Raw genomic sequence first — 21,243 nt, 5'->3', positions numbered from 1 at the left:
GCTTTTTCGCAATTTCCCAGCAAAAATAAAAATTGAAAATTGATAACACGACGTCAGTTTTCCTCAAAATTTCAAGCACCCACAAATTCGAGTCTTGATCTCACAAAAAAATCAAATCAAATACAGTCGCAAAAAAAAAATCTATTCTAAAATTCATCCCTGACGGTTTGAGTTTGAATTTTTTTTCCGAGTCACAAATCAATTTCAATAATTTCGATGCAATTTAATTCAAGACACGAGTTAGTTGCTTAAAAAATGTTCAAATAAATTCCTTTTGGAGTCCAAACACGACGACTTGTCGCAAATTTTCAAAAAAAATCATTTCAAATTTCAAATTTCAATTTTAACTTCGTGTCATCGCGGTTAAATTTTGTCTTCAATCAAGTGCTTTTTACATGTTTACGTTTACGCATACGTGCTACCTGTTGCCTATTTTCTACACTAACGATGCAGGAACTGATGCAAAGCCAAAGGGGAATTGACAGCCGACAGCGCTCCTCCGAAACACAACACAAAAAAGCCAAAAATCACAAAATGAACCACAATCCAAAAACACATATATACAAACCGCCTCACGCAAAATGTAAATGTGTACAAGCAAGAGTCCAAGATACAGACAAGCTACTACAACTACTCAGCGCCTCCCGTCGGACCAGTCCCGGTCTCACGAGGAGTCGCAGCCAAGACAGACACTACCATCTGCTCAAACTCCCTCTCCGGAGAACTCTCAAGCGTCTCGTGCTCCATCTCGACGTGAAGCTCCTCCATCGCAGCCAACTGAGCCTTGAGAGAGGCAATCTCCGCATCTCGGCTCCGCAGCACGTCCTCGTGATGCCTCAGCTCCTGGTCTCGACAGGTGATCCCCAACCCCTAGGCCTCGATCGTCGACCTGGCTGTATCCAACTCGGCACGGACCCGAACAAGCTTCGTTGGATCCGCAGTACCCTACAAAACATAATATAGGTCATCAAGATCTAAAAACGTGAAATGCAACACAAAATACACAAAAACAACACACAAAAAGTACCTGAGAAAGCCGAGCCTCCTTCGCAGCCAGGTCACCAGCGAGCGCCCTCCAGCGGTTAGCCATCCGTCACAAAGCCTGGTGACTAGCGGTCGTCACGTACAACCAAGAAGGTTCTTCAGTACAATGCAAGGCAAGGCGTAAATGAGAAAAAACGTTCAGGTCAAGAACTCACCCTCAGAACGACCAACCTCCACTCCATGCCAACGTCGGTCACCTCAGCAACCGCAGGCCGAGAAAACTGGGGGCTGAGTCCTCATCAGCATGTCGGCTCCCTGCAATTTGGGTCCACATCAAAGGTAACAAACCCTCCTATCAAAGAGGCAATGAAAACGAAAGAACAGAGGAAAAAAATACCTCGATCGGGTACCAGACAAGCCTCGACAACCGGAAGGTGTCGTAGTCGACCTCCTGCAGCAACAGCTCCTCACCTCCCTGACCGTGAAGGTGCTCCTCAACCTTATCGGGAGTCGACATCTGGAACAACACCCTAGGCGGGTCGACCGGTACCACGAAAGTCTCAGAAAAGCACTGACGAGCTAAACGCTCGCCCAGGTACCAAACCGGCTCGATCGCCGTCTCCAGGTACAAACGCTGGGAGCTGCGAGGCCGCACACGCTCCCTGACAGCGGCCGGCACCTCTGTGTAGTGCTCCCAAGGTCACCCGACAAACTGCATTCAAGACAAAGCTACTCAACTAACTGGGGGCTTCCTAAGCTACCTAGTCATCCTGTCTCTATCTATTTCTATACAGAAGAAGGAGTAAGGAAAGACAACTCACGTCAGCAACTCGAAGGTTGTTCACACGACGCTTGCAGTCCTCGTAAGTCGACTTAATCGACTTCTTCCGAGCCACCGTCCAAGCCCTCACAACAGGGTAAGTCGAAGGGACACCACCCATAGTCCCCGGACACAGAGGGACAAAGTAGGCGTACAACCAAGCCTGTAACCAAACACAGCAAACACAAATCAGCCAGTCTTTCCAAAGAATTGCGAAAATCAAAATAAAAATCAAAATCAAAATCAAACTCAAAACTACAAAAACGCTCGTACCTCCAAGATGAGGCTGGGACCAACCAAAGCAGGGGCACTACCATCCCCCACTGCCTCCGGACGCACCGTTGCGTGAATATACCGGGTAAAACTCGCCAAAGCCGGCGTGACCCAGTCAAACTGACCCAAAGTGTCAAGGTCAGCGAGGAGAGGAAGTACCTTGGTCGACAAGCGGTCACCCTTGTCACCAAAGTACGTGGCACCCAAGAAGTACCACAACTACAACCGCGCCTCCTGCGCGTCAGCTCTAGCCTCAGCCTCCGGACTCGCCAATGGCGCCGGAGCATAACCCACCGCTCTCCCTCTGAAGCGGTCTCTCACGTATGATCTCGCGATCAGGTACGGAGTAACGTCAGAAGGATCAGGAAAAACAGTACCGATCAGACGAGTAACCGCAGGAAAAGACACCCTCTCCGGTGTCTCTGTGAACTCAACAGGCGTCTTGCCACAAGGGTGGCCGGATATTATGGCAAAATCCTCTAAGTTCACGCCAACCTCCCCGAACTCCATGTGGAACGACGACGTCGTATCCCAGTACCGATCCAACATGGCACGGATCAGACACAGGTTCGACCTAATCGAAGACCTGTGAATGTCCCGCCAAACGACCACCAACGGCCGACCTCTCTATCAACGCCCTTGTACCGGTTCAGAGAACATCGTAAAAGCCCAGGCAAGTAGTGAAGCCCGAGAAAGTCCTCATGGTGCCGATCTCCTGAAATCAAAAATAGACAACGTCAGAACACCTTTTCAGGTCTGATACTTCAAAAGCGACGAAAGTTCAACCAGGTGACATGACTTACCAAGTCCTCATGTGCATGTTAGGAGATGTGCATGTCCAGTCGAAGCAGCGACTGGCTACCGTCGAAACCCTCGGCCCAAGCAGGCGCCGCCCGCAGGTTCAGCCCTCGCGGGGCTGTAACCCGTCTAACGTCCCAGCCCGCGACGTGAGCGTCGTCCTCAACCATCTCCGCCCTCCGTCTCTTCTGACCCTGAGACTCAACATGACGGATAAGAGGCATCTCGACGACCCTAACGACGTTCTGTAACGTCTGTCTGGTCGGCCGAGGAGCCTTCTTCCGGCTAGTAACCCTCCTCCCGGAAGGACCAGCCTCAGACCCTGTATGAGCTCTCTTAACGCTAGCAGCCCCAACAACGGGCTCCTCACGGACCTCAGCGGCCCTCCCGGCCCTTATAGCCTCCTCGGAAGGCCCCTCCTCCTCAGAAGCGTCCTCCACTATCACGGCGGGTGCACTAACCGGAGTACTGACCGGCCCTGTCCCAAACAGGTCCTCTAAAGTTGCAGCAAGAGACGCAGTAGGTCCCGAACACTCTCCTACAAACAAAGAACGTCAGCCAAAATTTCGGCATTACGACGGCGTAAAATGGACAAATCCAAAAAAAACCTGCAAAGCAGAACAAGGGCAATCCCACCCAAACCCAACCGAACAAAAACAATTCACAAAAACGCACAAAAAACGACTCGCCCTTCTTTTCAAGCAAAAGACGAGTCAAAACAACGACAAGCAAAAATGGCACCTCAAGACCCGCACAAGGTCCGCCAACAACCCAAAATACGTTCCCGATGCAATGGGGTATTTTCTACAATTCAAAGAGGCAATTTCTACGCCAATTTGAGCGCAAACCGGTCAAAATTTCAAAATACGACCACAACGAGGCAACGTGATTTTATCACGCCTCAAAGCAACCTAAACTACCAATATGGTCCATTTCAAGGCAAACTGGCTCAATTCAGGCCCTAAACAGGCGCTTATTCTGTCAGACATAAGACCGTCACAAAAGGTAAAAATTCCAATTTTACCCACAATACCCAACGAAAGTCCACAATGGCAAATACGGTCTTTCCCGACTACAATGCAACCTAGTGGGACCCATTACTCAAGCAAATAAACTTGGCATTGTAAAATGAGACGGTTTCTTCGCCTCACACATGTTTTTCGAGCATAGGGGACGCAAACGGGGACCAAAATGCGAACTAAAAGCACCCATATGCTCCTAAACACGTTTCTAACCTAATGCAATCATCAATTTCGCTCGAAATGGGCTCAATCAAAAACGCCCAAATCGATTTTCAAGGGTAAACATTTCGCCCTAATTCAATCTATCAAAAAGACCAACAAGTTCAAATGGATTCAAGAGGAAATACATACCTTGAGATGACATGTTGATAATGGCATGAATGGGAGCAAGCTAAAAGATCAACAATGGCGGTTTTGTGCGGTTTTGTCGAGAGGTTGAAGAAGATGAAATGAGAATGGTATGCAAACCAATCTCGCATATTTTACAAGAAAATAGGGAAGGTCCCTAACCTCACCAAATTGCTCGCGCCTCAATGGGGTGCTCCCTGCTCTATTGTAGCGGAATTTTGGGCTTTTGCCCAATTTCCAATCAAACCTCAAATTTTCAATGACGATATTAGGAACCGTCATTTTGCAAATACAAAAATGATAGTGAAAATTCAAAACTCACTATTTCTTCAAATTTCAAACGACGGCAATTAAAACCGTCATTTTCAAAAATAATAGTGAAAATTCAAATTCACTATTTCTTCAAATTTCGAACAACGGCAATTAAAACCATCATTTTCAAAATAATAGTTGGAAATCAAATTTCACTATTTTCACCACATCTGTCAACGGCGGCAACATAAACCGTCACTTCAAAAGCAATAGTGAAGATTCAAAATTCTCTATTTCCTCCACATTTGTCAACGACGGCAACATAAACCGTCACTTCAAAAACAATAGTGAAGATTCAAAATTCACTATTTCCTTCACATATCAACGGCGGCAACATAAACCATCACTCCAAATGTAATAGCGAAAAGTCAAAATTCGCTATTTCCTTCAAAATTCAAACATACGGCGAGTAAAACCGCCACTTCAAATTCAAAAACGAGTAGTGAAGATTCAAAATTCACTATTCCTTCAAATGTTAACAGGGGGCTTCCTCGCGGAACCCGCTTATTTCAAAAACAATAATAGTGAAATTCAAAATTCACTATTTCCACGACGGCATCAAGAGTCCGCTATTTCCAAAACAAGCCCATCCAGCGTGGCTATTCTCACGGTCGATCAACCGACCGCCCCATGGCTGGCGAGCCTAACAACACGTCGCGGCTGGCGATCCCTCCTCATATATGCCCCATGGCTGGCGAGCCTTACAACGCACTGCGGCTAGCGAGCCCTCCTCATATACGCCCCATGGATGGCGAGCCTACAACGCATCGCGGCTGGCGAGTCCTCCTCATATACGTACCATGGCTGGCGAGCCTTACAACGCATCGCGGCTGGCGAGCCCTCCTCATATACGCCCCATGGCTGGCGAGCCTTCCAACGCATCATGGCTGGCGAGCCCTCCTCATGTATGCACCATGTGTAACACCTCCATATACCAAAGAGCCTTAACAAGATCTTCCCTAGCATATAAGGGTATTACCATCTCGGTTGCACGAGGAAAGTAATCATCAAAAGTTAATAAAAGAAGATTTATAATTATTTTACAAGTGATATAACCAAACTACTGATACAACTCATCAAACATTATGAAGACTACTCCTGTCATGACTCGTGAAGACTCATCCCGCCAAGATTCAAGCTACCATCCAAGACATCACCTGCTAAGACTGACTGCTCACCATAAGGGATCACGGCAAACACAACAGAAACAACCACACAACGTCAACAACTGAGGCAAGACACAACAACAACTATCCACACACTACACATACAACCAAGCATACACACAAACCATAACCACTCCAACCAATCATCGTCACCGACGGTCCACTGGACCAGCCCTGCTAGTGGGGGACCGCAGCCGTTCCCACCTAAGCCCCGCTCATCATACCGAGCGATAACCCTGTCCCATTAATGTGCACATCCCCTCCCGTGGCGGGTTCCACGGAGGGCGAAACTAGGGCGTGAAGCCACTCCCGCAAGTGACTCCACTCAACCGAGGACGCACCTCGAGAACCACAGACAGTCAATCACAATCAGCTGCACGACAACAACAACCAACGAAACATCACAACACCAACCGATTACCACAATTAATCACAACGACACTACAAGCCATACAATGACCGTCACACTAAACAACCAACAAAAACTGAGTAGGCGAACCTACCTTTAGCCAATCGCAGCAACTCCTCGATCAAACACATGACATCAACCAAGCAAGCAACCCCTACGCATAGCATATCGGCGTTAAGACCGCTACCTGACTCAAGAAACTCATCCTCAAGGCACTAGCATCCTCTAAAGCTCCCATGGAAGGAATTATGGTGAAGGGAAAGGAGGGAGGCGACATCTAGGTCTGAAGGAAGGAGGCGGAAATGATATGCGGTTTCATCAAAACACGATTATAAATCCCCGCTGTAAAGACGCTACTCGATCGAGTAACCAACTTACTCGATCGAGTACCTAAGCTACTCGATCGAGTAGCCTCTACTCTATCGAGTACCACTCATCCCTGAAGCCCAACAAGCCACTAGGCATCTCTGGCACGCATTCCTAAAGGCTAACACCTGCCCCAAAGGTCGGTCAATGTTGGTCAACGGGTTCCTAAAAGGACGGGTATTACAGTCTTCCCCCTTTAAAAAGAACTTCGTCCTCGAAGTTCAACTCACCTTCCCCCAAACCACACGACAAGAAACCAAGGTTGACATTACCGTTTACTCGTCACAGGTCCACAACACTCTAAAAGCATTATCCCACTAAGTCATCATCATTAACCGTCCAGTCACACCACATATTCAAGTTTCTGAAAGCCACTACTTGAGTTACCGAACACACCACATGCAACAAATGATCCTATCACAGATTCAACAATGTGTGATTTATAGTCACATAACGCAAAACTACCAAGGATAACCCCGCTATTTTTCATGACAATGTCTTCTCCTTATGACCATCTTATCATTATAATGCGTCAATCATTCATCTTTTACTTAAATATACAATTTCCTCAACAAAATTATTAAAACATTTATAAACTCGTACTTGAAGTGTAACAGAGACATTATAAAACATTACAAACATAACAGAGACATTATAAAACATTACAAACATACGGTAAAATTGTTATAATTTCGGCATTTTTCTTTTGCGACATTACTCTTCTCCTCTAAAAAGGAACTTCGTTCCCGAAGTTTACCATCAAACAACTTACTCACTTACCCTGACACATATTGCACTTTATCGACATTACTCACTAATCACGACTAACATTAACTTATACACACCTGCTACTTTATGAGAATGATTATCAATAGACATAAAGAACATGCAACCTTACTAGGGAAATCCATGAAGGAAATAACAAATATTTTTGGTAACAAATAAATGAGGCTTTGTTGTAGACGTTGAGGAAGTAAAATGAATGCAATAAGAACCAACTAATATTTTTCACAAAACGTCATTTATAAGTCAAGCACGAACCCAAGCATAACTAATAAGTCGATCCAAACATGTTACTAACCCCCAATAACCATGATAAATATCGAAATATTCAAAACAAAGCATTTGAGTCAATTTAAAGTCGGAAAAGTTCCTGTAACAGTGCTACTCGATCGAGTGGGTTAGGAACTCGATCGAGATGGCCCTACTCGATCGAGTATTCTTAGCTACTCGATCGAGTAGCCCAAAATCAGAATACCTCCAAATAGACACACCTGCAGCTACTCGACCGAGTAAGGGGCACTCGATCGAGTGGCTTCAGGTCAAAACTACCCAAACTATCCCAAACATAATATATATGATCGCATAATCACGAGTCGGGATGACAACCCGACCACAATTCCTGATGCGTGCATTTTATATAGGTATTATGTACTTTATTTGCACGCATTTCTATGCATTTTGTGTAGTATTTAGCTACAAATGTCCCCCGAATTGTCTACTTTGGTTTCTCTTGTATTATTTACAGGTATGAACCGGAAAGGAGTGTAATCAAGCCTAAAACATGTCCCTATGAATGCATTTAGGAGATGAGTTGAGTCGGAGCCTTAAGACTACTATTTTGAGATGCGCAAAGAAGTGAGATAGCTAGGCGAGTAAAGGAAGAACTTCAAATTGCTAGTGCCTAATTTGAAGAGCCATATCTCGAGTTCTACAACATATTTTCACATGATTCAACTTGTAGATGAAAGCTTGTCCTCTTAGATTTCCAACGCCACCAGAAACACCTTGTTTGCTCAAGTAACAAAGAAATGGCAGCCGTTTGAAATTCGGTGCGCGAAGCAGGAATTGTGCGCTGGAAAGTACTCGATCAAGTACAATTGTGTGTTCGATCGACTCCTTTTTCTACACGATCGAGTAGTGCCTATTTAATAAGTGTTCGATCGAGTACTTAAAGTACTCGATCGAGAGGTTTTAGCTTGGATTTGTTCGATCGAGTGATATAAAGTTACTCGATCGAGTATTTAGCTATTATACTCGGGATTTTTATCCCGTGTTAGGTTTATTTTATGTTAATAATGACGTCCCTATATAAAGGAAGTCGGGATTAGGTTATAAACACACTTTTTACTGACACCACTCTTTACTCTTCTCTTTTCCCTAAACTTTTCCACTGTAACTTTTGCTTTTCGGGTTTTATCGCTTGGATCTTGTCGCTCTTTACGCCGGAATTCTCGTGACTGTAATCTTTCTCTCTTTTAATCTTAATCTCATACTTTGTTTGTTTTAATTCCTTTGTTCTTCCTTAATTAATTTCTGCCCTAATTAGTTTATGCATTTTTATTACAATTTTATTATGTCATTTATTAGTTATTTCATTATTGTTATTATTGACAACATTAGCAATATGAGTAGCTAAATTCATTCATGTTCGGATTAGGGGATCTATGGTAGAATAAAGACGATGTAGCGAATAGACTAGACGGCTTAGTTGTGAGAATTTGTACCCATGGCAATTTAATTATAATACCGACTTAGTTGAGTGCACGCTTCTAAGTTACCCTTTAATTTGGTTAATTTCGTTCCTGGATCGGAAGATTGGAATGAACAGACCTGCTATGAACAGTAGACTACCCTAATGAGGACAGAAGTTAAGTTTGTGGAATTCTAGGATAGAAAGTGGACCGGAAGGACCTTTCCATTATCCTTCTCACAGTAGATTGTCTAGGCTATTTGCAACTGAATCGATTGACTACCATGGTGAACCAAAATCCTGACATATTCTCTCTTATCTGTTATCTTTATCACATTTTCTTCCTTTATTTCTCTTTCCCTTAATCTTCAGTAGTTTAGAAATCAATTAAAACCCTCAATCCTGTGACCTTAGACAGACCGAATTAACAAGTAGATAGTGACCGCCTCCCTGTGGAGATCGACCCTACTTACCGCTGACTTCTGTTAGTAGTAGTTACGTATTTATTTTTGGTACTGAAACGACGGTATCAAATTTTGGCGTCGTTGCCGGGGAGGCAATTGCCCTATCTGTCTTTGTTTCGTTTATTTTATCCGTCTCAGGGAATTTTTATTCCTTGAGGCAATTCTTATTTATTTTCTTTCAGTGTTGTGTATGCCCAGGTCAGACAGTTTTGAGTTAGTTTCAGCTGATTCAGAGCCAGAGAGACTGTTCAAGCATAGACTCCGTCTGCAAAGAGAATCACGAAAGGAAGACTTGAGTACTTTCGAACCAGAGCTTCAGCATTTCCTTTTTACAGAGAATCCATCTTTTGAAGAAGACACTTTCAGTTCTGTAAACCAACCAGTAAAGATGCCGAACATTGCTAGTCATTCGGAGCCTAAAGCATCATCAATTCCAAAGGGTTTCAATCTCCAGACTGAGGATGGGAATACATTTGACATCCGTCCTTCCTATATCAATCTGGTGGAGAAAAATATCTTTAGAGGCGTGGTAGGTGAAGACCCGAGGAAGCATATGGAGGTCTTTACGGACTACGGGTCTACTATCCCCGCCACAAAGGGGGTAACTCAAGACAAGATTAAGGAGTTTCTGTTTCCTTTTTCTTTGACTGACTCGGCAAGGGAGTGGCTGACTGATTTGGACCGCACGGCCGCGGGGGTCCCAGACTAGGAGACCCTTGCTCTTGCTTTTTATAAGAGATATTTCCCTCCGCAACGCACTAATCAGCTGAGGGGCAAGATCACCACTTTCAAGCAAGCACCTGATGAAACTTTCTATAAAGCATGGTGCCGTTTCAAGAGGTTGGTGAGGTCTATTCCTCACCATGGTTTTGATACGTGGTTCCTGTCCAATCAGTTCTACAATGGGCTATGATCACAGAGCCATACTTGATGCATGATCCAACGGAAGATTTCAAAAGAACACCGACGAGGATAAGGGATGGGCTCTTATTGAAGAGATGGCGACCCATTGTGTTGAGTACGGAAACCCGAGGGATGATATTAGAACAGTTCATGCAGTCGATAAGCAAGTTGTGGCTGAGCTGGAAGCCATGAATGCTAGATTTGATAAGTTGGAGCTGAATTCTGCTGGGGAGCCCTCAGACGGTTCATTTGCTTACTAGAGGGGAGACTGTCATATGTGAGAGGTGTGGGAGTAACAACGGTCACACTGCTTTTGGCTGTCTTATAGAGAAGGAACATGTCCTTGCTTTTCAACAATACAGGGGCAGTCCATCCCAATTTGAGGTGGACAAGTCAAAATGTGCTCAATCATACCCCTCCTCCGCAGCAGCAGCAGCCATATGTCCCTCCTCGTAAGGCTCAATAAGTCTTTCAGAAGCCTCATTCCTTTCCTACACCTAATCAAGGTGCATCATCTTCTGGTGGGGCAAGTGAGCTAGGTGAGTTGAAGACGATGTTGCAGTCTTTGACGAAGCAATGGCAACTGAGTGATCAACAAAAAGACGCATCTATCAAGGCACTTGAAACTCAAGTTGCCCAGTTAGCCGCGAACCAGTCCACAAGGAAACCGCGACATTTACCGTCACAAGCCGATAAGAATCCACATGAGACGGTGAATTTAATTAATTTGAGGAGCGGTTATTCATATGAAGGACCGAAATCAGACCCGGGGAAGGTAATTACTGCTGATGAACAGTGTTCTGTCGAAGAAAAAGAGTTGACGACAAAGAAAGTACTCGATCGACTAATTTCTGGGGGTCGATCGAGTGAAAGTGCTGAATAAAGGACTCGATCGAGTGAACATGAAAAAAAATTTACTCGATCGAATAAAATTTCTGGTCGATCGAGTGATTTTGTTGAAGAAGCTGCTCGATCGAATGGTATTTTTGGTCGATCGAGTAATGCTGATAAAGAACAGCTCGATCGAGAGCCTGCTAATGCTCTGATGCGTGTAAAAATATGATGTTTTACACCCTCTTTTACACACATTTCAGAGCTCAATTATGTAGTTTATGCTACTATTTTCCCTATTTCCGTCTACTTTTGTGTTTTTGTGTAATATTGCAGAAATGGGAAGAATGCAGCGGAAAATGAGCCGAATCCGTCCCCGAGTACGAGGTATAGGATCTGACGTGAAGAAAAGACTCGGGAAGCGAACTTGGTGCGTGTATCAAGGCCTGAAAGATAGATTTGCGAGAGTTTCAGAAGCGGATTACCAGCTGACTTGGTCTATAGACTGACCTACATGGTCTATAGACTGTTAGAATGCTGACCAGTTTACTGCAGCCTGCTTAAAATGGCTATATCTCGAGTTCTAGAACTGATAATCGAGTGATTCTAATTGGAAGTGAAATCTTATCCTCTTAGCTTTCCAACGCCGCATAGAACGCCTGATTTGACCAAGTAACGAAGAAATGGAAGCTGTTTTAAGATAGGTGCGCGCTGCAGAATTCGTCAGAATGCATTGCTGTACAACACCCTTGGTCGATCGACTGGTCTCAGTGGTCGATCGACCACTCCACGACTCTGACGCGCAAATTAAAATTAGAATTCCGAAGCCCACTTGTAATTAGGTTTTAGGAATAAGTTACGGGACTTCTCTATAAAAACAAAACATCATTCATCAGTTTGAGGGGGTCTCTCTCGCATGAGAGAAGAACGGTAGATTAGTTTAGTTTTAGCATTCTTAATAAAGTTCATTGCTTTCGGATCTTATTTATCTTTCATAGTCTACGGTAATTCTTGTTCTTTAATTTACAGTTTACCTTTATTTGCTTTATTTAGTCTAGAAATTGCTAGTTAGATCCCGAAATCTTAATTGCTTTATAGCATTATTATTGCTTTTAATCATGTTTTCCTTTATAGTTTTCATCAAATTCGTTGTTATTATTCACATGAGTAGCTAAGTACCCTTTGCTAAGATGTAGGGGAACTATAGCGTAGATGGCGCAGAATAGGTGACCCCGAATTAGGGCATCGCCGATCGACTGGCTTAACTGGTCGATCGACTATGTCGTGTGGTCGGTCGACTGAGGTAGTTGGTCGATCGACCAGACCCGTGTCTGATTAGCATCGTTTGATTCGTTAAGTGCAATATTTAACAATGAGACCGAGAGGAGACTTGTTAGATGCTTAGTTTTGACCAACCCGTTGATCGAGAGATAGGGAAGGGCATTAATTAATGAATTAAGACGACTAAATTGCTAAGATCGAAAGATAAGTAATTTAGGCTTTAGGAATCACTTTTCAGGGCGAGAGCTAGTATTAGTGAGACCTAGGGACTAGTAGCATAGGCCGAAAGGAGCTACTAGTTAAGTTGGACCGAGAGGACATGTTATACCCATCCTACACGACTGTATTTCGGATTTACCTAGGATTATATGCCATCGTAGCTATAGTGAACCGACCGTCTTAGCTCCTTTTTATCATTTGTTTACACCTATTTTTATTACTTGCTTATTTATTTTTGCATTTAAACTTAGTTATAATTCAATCAAAACCCCCCTTTCCCTTTAGACTAAATATAAACAGATGAATCTCATAATGCCTCCCTGCGGATCGACTCTGCTTACCGCTAACTTCTGTTAGTTGTAAATAGGTTTATAAATTTTATTTTCGATACTAAACGACGGTATCAAATTTTGGCGCCGTTGCCGGGGAGGCAGCGTAGTTTTATCTGTTTTTATTTAGTTTATTTCTTGTCTCAAGGAGCTTCGGTTCCTTGAGACCGTTCTCATGTCGTTCCTTCTGAGATTTCCGCGAGGGGGAGAAGACGAGATTTTGGTGCTTATTTAGCCAGGTTTTGGAGTGGCTCGAACCCGGACAGGGAATTCATCTTTGGACTCCAACTATGTTGGACTATCATCCATGGAGTGAATGGCCCTACGCGAGCATACCTTGAATCTATTGGTAAGTGGGATTTCGAAGGAGTCCCCGTGAATGAGGTATTAGAAGTTTTTGATTGGTTTGCTGCTGAAACTCGTAAACCTGACTTTTCTCTTCATGTTAACTTGAATGAGGGGGTGGGTGAGACCTTAGAAACCAATCTAGGAAATGCTGACGGAGACATAGAGGAGGCCACTAGCGTGGTTGACAATCCTTTTTATGAGGATAGTCAACAACCCCTTCATGATTCTTACACAGATAGTGAGGATGATTTGGAGTCTCTCTTTGAGAATCTCCATCTTGACGAGTCTAGCGATGCGGAGAGTAAGGAGGTAGATTTAGACAGTCTTGAGGTCAAATGGGATACTTATGATGATATAAATGATGAGCCTATTTTAGGAGATGCCATTGACCCATTTTACTTTACATCCCCATGCATTTGGGACGATTATCCACCTTCACCTTTAGCTGACCAGACTCCTTCACCTCACAGTCCTTACCCGTCTGAGCATTTAAATTCTACTCGCATTGTTTTTGGGTTGAATGTTGTTGAGCTCTCTTGTTCTCCACCTGCTGATAATTTGAGCTTTTATATTCCGCCTTTAGCTGGAGGGCAGAATTATTTTGTGAATGATTTTGGGAGATGTCATAGGAAATTCGTTAGGCTTAAACGATTTTGCATTTCAATTTCCTATGCTATTACTATATTATGGTGTGTTGGGGCTGGTGTCCTTTACAGTTAGTGCAAGGACTTATAAATCTCTAAAAGGATCAAAGGGTATACTTTTGTATCATAATCAGTTGGTCCACGTTTATCAATAACGGTTGGCTTGCTAGATAAGTTTGACGTTATTGTCATACAGATGGCGGTGATCAACTGGTCCCTAAAAGTCACACCTATAGGATACGTTTGAGAGATGTGACAGTATGAAAATACAGTCATGTAGATGCCAAAAATTGACTAACCAGTTAGTCTGAGTTATTTGACTAATAATTAGTCAAAATGTGATGTTGAGATATTTTATTTAATACGGATTAAATAATAACGGCTAAGGCGAATTAAGCAATTAATTCGTGAATTAAATATAAGCGATTTATATTTGATTAATGTATATTGAATATAATTATACAATATCGTATTTGTCGGACATGTATTAATATTTCAACTAATCCGTATTATTAGTTGATGCTTTAATAACCGATAACCGATGACGATTTATAACAAAACCGCGTCATATACATTTTAGCGATTTGCGAACCAGACCATGAGCTAAAACTAAAAGGAAGTGGAAGCCCACTTCCCAAGGGAGCCCATGGCCGGCCAAGTGAGGACAAAAGAGAGTTTTTTTCTCTCTTTTGAAACCTAATTCATTTTGATAAAAATTTTAGAGTTTTGAGAGACATTTTTCCTCTCTAAACCTAGATCTCTCATCTAAAGAAAAACTCACAAAAATAATCCTCTCAATATTGCAAGGCAATTAGAGGATTCATTCTAGCACAAGGGCATTTCTCAGACGATCTTGGGTGCATCATTTAGGAGGAGATCTACTTTGATCTCTCATTGCCAATTTGCACTAGGACCGAAGGTTAATCCTTGATCTTTATTGTTTCATTGTTGTTTTCGTTTATGACTATAAATCACGTATTAAATTTGCGTTATAATCCTTCAAATTATGGGTTTTATACGGATATTACCCTACAAGTGGTATCAGAGCGAGGCCACGTAAATTTTTCTATGTGATTTTCATCAAACGAATTTTGAATCGATGAATTTTTGATTAAAAATTGTTGTGGCAGCCATTTTTTTATCTCGGCATTTTTTTATATGCTGCGTTTTTTTTGTGTTGGGAACCGTGTCATGTTTACACGGTGTTGGTTGTCGTTTGTCTTGTTTTCATTTTGATCTTTGCATATTGTTTTGTAATCGATATTCATCGCAATATGTTAAAGATCTATCAAAATGTTTGCATAAAATTTCGTGCGGCACTAATTTTTTTTTTTTGTCTCGGCCAAAATTTTTTGGAAAACCGTGTGGCCTTCATGTTCACGGCCTGTTTTTCCTGTTTTTTGCATCGATTTGCGTGCCACACAATTTTGTTAGATCGTTCGATCTCTTGTTTTCAATCGTTTTTACATGTTGTAATTTTAATCGATAATTATTGCAATATGTTAAAGATGTATCAATTGTAGTTTGAATTCTATACAGATTAGATTAAATTGCAATTGAGTTTTATCAAATCGTTTGTTTTGATCCTTGTTGCTCACGATTTGAGCCGTTTTTTTTTTTTTTTTTTTTTTTGTTGCTCTCGGTTTCAGCAACTTTTATAAAAAAAAAAATTTTTTTTTTGTGGTACTGTTCACGTAATCAGACGTGAAGAGAAAAAAAAAAAAATTTTAAGTTTTTTTTTCCGGCCAAAACTAGTGTACAATACGAATTTTGTGCATTTCGCTTGATAGTGAAACGGTTCACTCACGTACCATTTAGTTACTTTAAAACGATTTAAAGTAACGGATTATCATGAATTAAAATTAAATTGATGAAGCGGTTTTGTCACATAATTTTAATTATCTTTGGTGGTTTGGATAATTTAACATAATTACGGAATTATGTCACGAATAAATTTAATTTAGTTGATGCATTTTATTTATCGTTTTTGATCATTTTGAATGCTTTTAATTACGTATTTATTTATTTTTGCAAACGGTTGTAACTTAGTGTGGCCTTAGTAGAACGTGTTACCGTAATGATGGAACACGGTCTTGGTTGTATTTTGAGATCTCGTATCTCCCTTTTATTTCTTTTAATTACAGTTTTTATTTAGAATGTAAATAGGTTTATATTTTGTAAATTTTAATTGTAATTTTGAGAAGACTAAAGAAGGAGACCGGATGCTCACTCCCGCTACATGGACAAAGATGGAACATCAAGACAAGCTTTTCGGGTCCAACGGTGGATTCCAAAGTTGTATTATGTTCTTTTTACTAGGATAGGCCACACTAGGAATTTTATTTACGTATCGCATTCATTTATTTATTTTATCGTAACGATAGTATGCATCATATTCCGCCTAAAAACCAAACCACCTAATAATTGCATGAAAACTGACTCATATAGAGGTCACGCATTAGTTTTCTATGACATTCGTATGTCACACGATTTAGGCCATCATCTAAATTAATTCATTCACGCGATTTGCTAGTTATTCGTTCACTTAAAATGAATTAAAACTGAGTTGATGGGATCTTCCTCGTATAAACCAAAATTGAGAATGGTCTTTATAGGTCAAACTCCAATGCGTCCCTTCTTCGTCGGTAGGCATAATATGACCCCTTCTACGTCGGGTAAGTTGGAACCGATTGACCTATTTTATCTCAACACTATGGTCACTCGTACGATCCTGTGATCATGGTGGACTATAGATAGGATTTACGGAAATCTATCGACCAAGAGTTCTTACGGAAGAATTAGCTAAACAGTTGGCTTATCAATTTACGGAAATTGAGTCTTGGGATCACTTGTATTATTCTTGAGGGAGATCAATTATGCAAGTGCAATGAGTCTACACGTTAAAATGAATTTTAAATAGACTTAAATCACCTCGATGAGTTGCTTATTTCGTTTTTGTTTTTCTTCTTTTTTTTCAGTGTAGAACACGATCATTTAAACTACTAATAACATAATGGCTGGCCGTGATGACGACCCAATGCCAAGTGTCACATTGGACCGTGAGTCCTGGCTTCGGATCTTCATGGATCAGATGAATCAGTCTACTCGACTGAAGAATGATGTATCAAACTTCACGGACTGGGAGGCGGCATTACGGAATGCTGCCATTGCTGATGGGAAGCTCAAATATCTTATTGAGCCCATCCCACCAAACCCAGGCCCCACGGCTGAAATAAACGAGATCGACAAGTATAACGATTTCGCCATGGAAGCGGGTGCGGTAAAGAACGTACTTATTTTTGCAATGAAATCCAATTTGCAGAAACGCTTCATAGCCCAAAGTGCAAACAAGATTTTCACTACGCTCACTAAGGAATTCTCGAAAGCACCGAGAATCGTGACCTATGAGCTTACCAGTCGCTTCTTTGAGGCGAAACTCGGAAAGGGCCAACCGGTTAGCCCACACATTCTCAGCATGATTGAGAATGTCGAGAAACTGGAGACGCTTGATTGTAAAATCAGCGAGAACATTGTGATTGACCGCATGCTTCATTCACTCCACGATGGCTTTGCGCTCTTTAGAGCCAATTACTATATGAATGATTTGAAGAAAAGTCCTCACGCACTACACTCCCTTCTCGTACAGACCGAGAAGGACATGAAGTTTAGTGGGAGCCTTAAATAGGATGTTCTCGTTGTGTCAAACAAGGGCAAGGGTAAGGGCAAAGTTCAGCCAGGCCTAGCAAGAGGTAAACCGAAGTTTAAGAAGTCGGGATCGAGGTAAGAGTGGGCCTGGTGAGGCAAGTAACTCATCGTGCGACAAAGAGCAAGACCGAAAACATGGAATGCCATCATTGCCACAAGACTGGGCATTGGAGGCGTACATGTCCTGTTTATCATGAGGACATAAAAGCAGGTCGCGTTAAACCTGTTGGTATGTCTTCTCCTTCTACTTTTATTCATATGATTGAGATTAACCACGCAAGTTACGGAACTTGGGTACTTGATACTGGTTGTGGTTCTCATCTGTGTAATCATGTGCGGGGGCTCCGAAACATCGAACCCCTCGTAAAGGGTGAGGTGGACTGTGTGTTGGGAATGGAGCACGAGTGGCTGCCGTCTCAAGGGGAACATATGTGATCCAGCTTCCTAGCGGATTTGAGTTATTTTTATATAACTGCTATTATGTACCCAGTCTTTCGAAAAACATTATTTCAGTTTCTGCACTTGACAAACTTGGTTTTTCATTTGTAATAGAGAATAATACTTGCATTTTCTCTTTACACGATATGATTTATGGCAAGGCGGTCTCCATGAACGGAATTTATGTTTTAGATCGGACCAGAAATATTACACGTAATGAATAAAAAGTTAAAGGTTGGTGACAAAGATCAAACGTATCTATGGCACCGCTGTATGGGACACATTAATGAGAAACGCGTAAAACAGCTCATAAAAATGGAGCTATCTCGGCCTTTGATTTTCAATCATTTGGCACGTGTGAATCATGTCTCATCGGTAAGATGACTCGGATTTCCTTCAAAGGTGTTGGAATGCGCGCTGCTGACCTATTAGGACTCATACACACGGATGTATGTGGTCCTATGTCAATCACCGCACGAGAAGGCTATAGGTATTTCATCACTTTCACGGACGATTTAAGTAGATATGGCTATGTCTACTTAATGAAGCACAAAAGTGAATCCTTTGAGAAATTCAAAGAATACGAGAATAGGGTCTGAGAACCTATTAGGTAGAAAGATTAAAACACTACGTTCAGATCGTGGTGGCGAGTATCTTTCTCACGAGTTTGATCAACACCTAAAGGACTGTGGGATTGCCCTATAGTTAACTCCACCTGGAACACCTCAATTGAATGGTGTGTCCGAACGGAGAAATCGAACACTACTTGATATGGTTCGATCCATGATGAGTCACACCGTGTTGCCTGACTCATTGTGGGGTTATGCTCTTCTAATTTTGCTCTAATACTTAACCGAAGTCCGTCTAAAGTGTTGACAAGACTCCATATGAACTATGGAAGGGAACGGTCCCTAATTTGTCCTTTATACGGGTTTGGGGCTGCGAGGCTTATGTCAAGTGGAGACACGAGGATAAGCTCGGCCCGCGATCGGTCAAGACATACTTTATAGGTTATCCCAAGGGAACACTTGGTCATTACTTTTATTCGCCAACCGAACAACGTGTTTTTGTTGCGGCTAGTGCAACATTCTTAGAGAAGGAATTTCTCGAGAATGCAAAGAGTGATAGAACCTTCGACCTGTCGGAGATTCCAGAACCAGATACCGAGCAACCATTGGAGGAACCAATTCCTTCAATCCCGGCTGCGGTGAATATTCCTGAGGAACCTAGGAGGTCGGGAAGAGTCTCTATTCCTCCAGACAGATACATTGGTATGGTCGAGGAACATGACATAGATGACGTTCTACTCTTAACGAGTAGTGAACCCGCAACCTATAAAGGTGCCATGACTAGTTCCGACTCAAATCTATGGCTTGAGGCCATGCAATCCGAGATGGACTCCATGTATGAGAACAACGTATGGGATCTTGTTGACTTACCTGCTAAGGTTCGTCCCCTTCAATGCAAATGGCTTTACAAGATAAAGCATTCTGTGGAAGGTCAACAAGACATCTATAAAGCACGACTAGTTGCTAAAGGTTTCACCCAAGTGCCAGGTTTGCACTACGATGAAATTTTTGCACCCGTAGTCATGTTGCGTTCCATTCGGATTATCTTAGCGATTGCCGCTTTTCATGACTATGAAATTTGGCAAATGGATGTGAAAACCGCCTTCTTAAACGGCTTTTTGGAGGAAGAGTTGTACATGGTACAACCCGAAGGTTTCGTCGACCCAGAACATCCTAAGAAAGTTTGCAAGCTTAAGCGTTCCATTTATGGACTTAAGCAAGCATCTCGGAGTTGGAATCATCGCTTCGACCAAGTGATTAAAGAAAATGGATTTACTCGATCAGTCGAGGAACCATGTCTTTATATCAAGTCGAGTGGGAGCAAGATTGTCTTCCTAATATTGTATGTTGACGACATACTCCTGATTGGGAATGACATACCTCTCTTAACTTCGGTGAAAGTGTGGTTGAAAAACCATTTCCAGATGAAAGATCTGGGAGAGGCACAAAGAATTCTAGGCATCCGTATCTATCGAGATAGATCACGACGGATGTTATCTCTCGATCGGGGAGTCTTACATAGACAAAGTCCTAGAGAGATTCAGCATGACTAACTCCAAGAAGGGGTTTCTTCCTATGGCTCCAGGGGTGCATTTGAGCAAGTCTCAGTCACCAGAGACACCGGAAGAGAAAGAGCGCATGACACGGATTCCTTATGCCTCGGCTATAGGATCAATCATGTATGCCATGATATGCACACGTCCGGACGTGGCATATGCATTGAGTATGACAAGTCGATTTCAACAGCATCCAGGTGAATCACATTGGATGGCTGTCAAGAACATTCTTAAGTACCTACGGAGGACTAAAGATTGGGCATTGACTTATGGAGGCGAACAAAAGCTATGCGCAGCGGTTGCAGATGCTGAGATCACGAGCTTCCAAACGGATCGTGATGACTCGAAATCTCATCTGGATTCGTTTTTACTCTTAATGGCGCTGCAATCACCTGGAAGAGTTCCAAACAAACTGTTACAGCAGATTCTACGATTGAGTCCGAGTACTATCTTTGCGTACGAAGCTACAAAGGAAGCGATATGGATGCGTCAATTCTTACATGGACTATCCGTAGTGCCTAGTTCGAATGACCCGATCACCATCTATTGCGACAATAGAGGTGCCATCTTCAAGGCTAAGGAGCCTAAGTCTAGCAACAAGTCTAGACATGTACAACGGAAAGCTCATCTAATCCGAGATTACGTGGAGCAAAAGGAAGTAGTGATAGAAAAGATTGCTCTGAGATGATAACATAGCGAGATCCTCTCACTAAACCATTACGACAAGATAAGCATGAAGGGCATGTTAATTCCATGGGAATTAAACGTGTTCCAAAGTTGTAGTACTCTTTTATGGATTAGATTCATCCTCTTTTGTACTCTATACGACATCATCGTTTTGATATTTTATATATTTTGTTTTTCATGTGGATTTGTACGACAAATTTTGAACACCACAAAGTGAACTGAACAAACATTATATTTTTGGTCCTTAAATTGCCCACGTGAGCTGATAACTCAAGGTAATTATTTTGTGACGTTGGTT

At 42.3% G+C, this 21,243-nt stretch overlaps 1 non-coding gene across 1 annotated transcript; it reads right to left on the bottom strand.

Moving 5' to 3' along the window:
- Positions 1-10,199: 10,199 nt before the first annotated feature.
- LOC141636471 (small nucleolar RNA R71) lies at positions 10,200-10,305 on the bottom strand. Its single transcript, XR_012541078.1, has one exon. It is a non-coding gene; the product is annotated as a small nucleolar RNA R71 (small nucleolar RNA).
- Between the last annotated feature and the right edge of the window lie 10,938 nt (positions 10,306-21,243).

This window comes from Silene latifolia, chromosome Y, assembly GCF_048544455.1.
Source record: "Silene latifolia isolate original U9 population chromosome Y, ASM4854445v1, whole genome shotgun sequence".
NCBI lineage: Eukaryota > Viridiplantae > Streptophyta > Magnoliopsida > Caryophyllales > Caryophyllaceae > Silene > Silene latifolia.
Note: the sequence above shows the minus strand (reverse complement) of the source record. Positions and strands in the feature narration are given on the sequence as shown.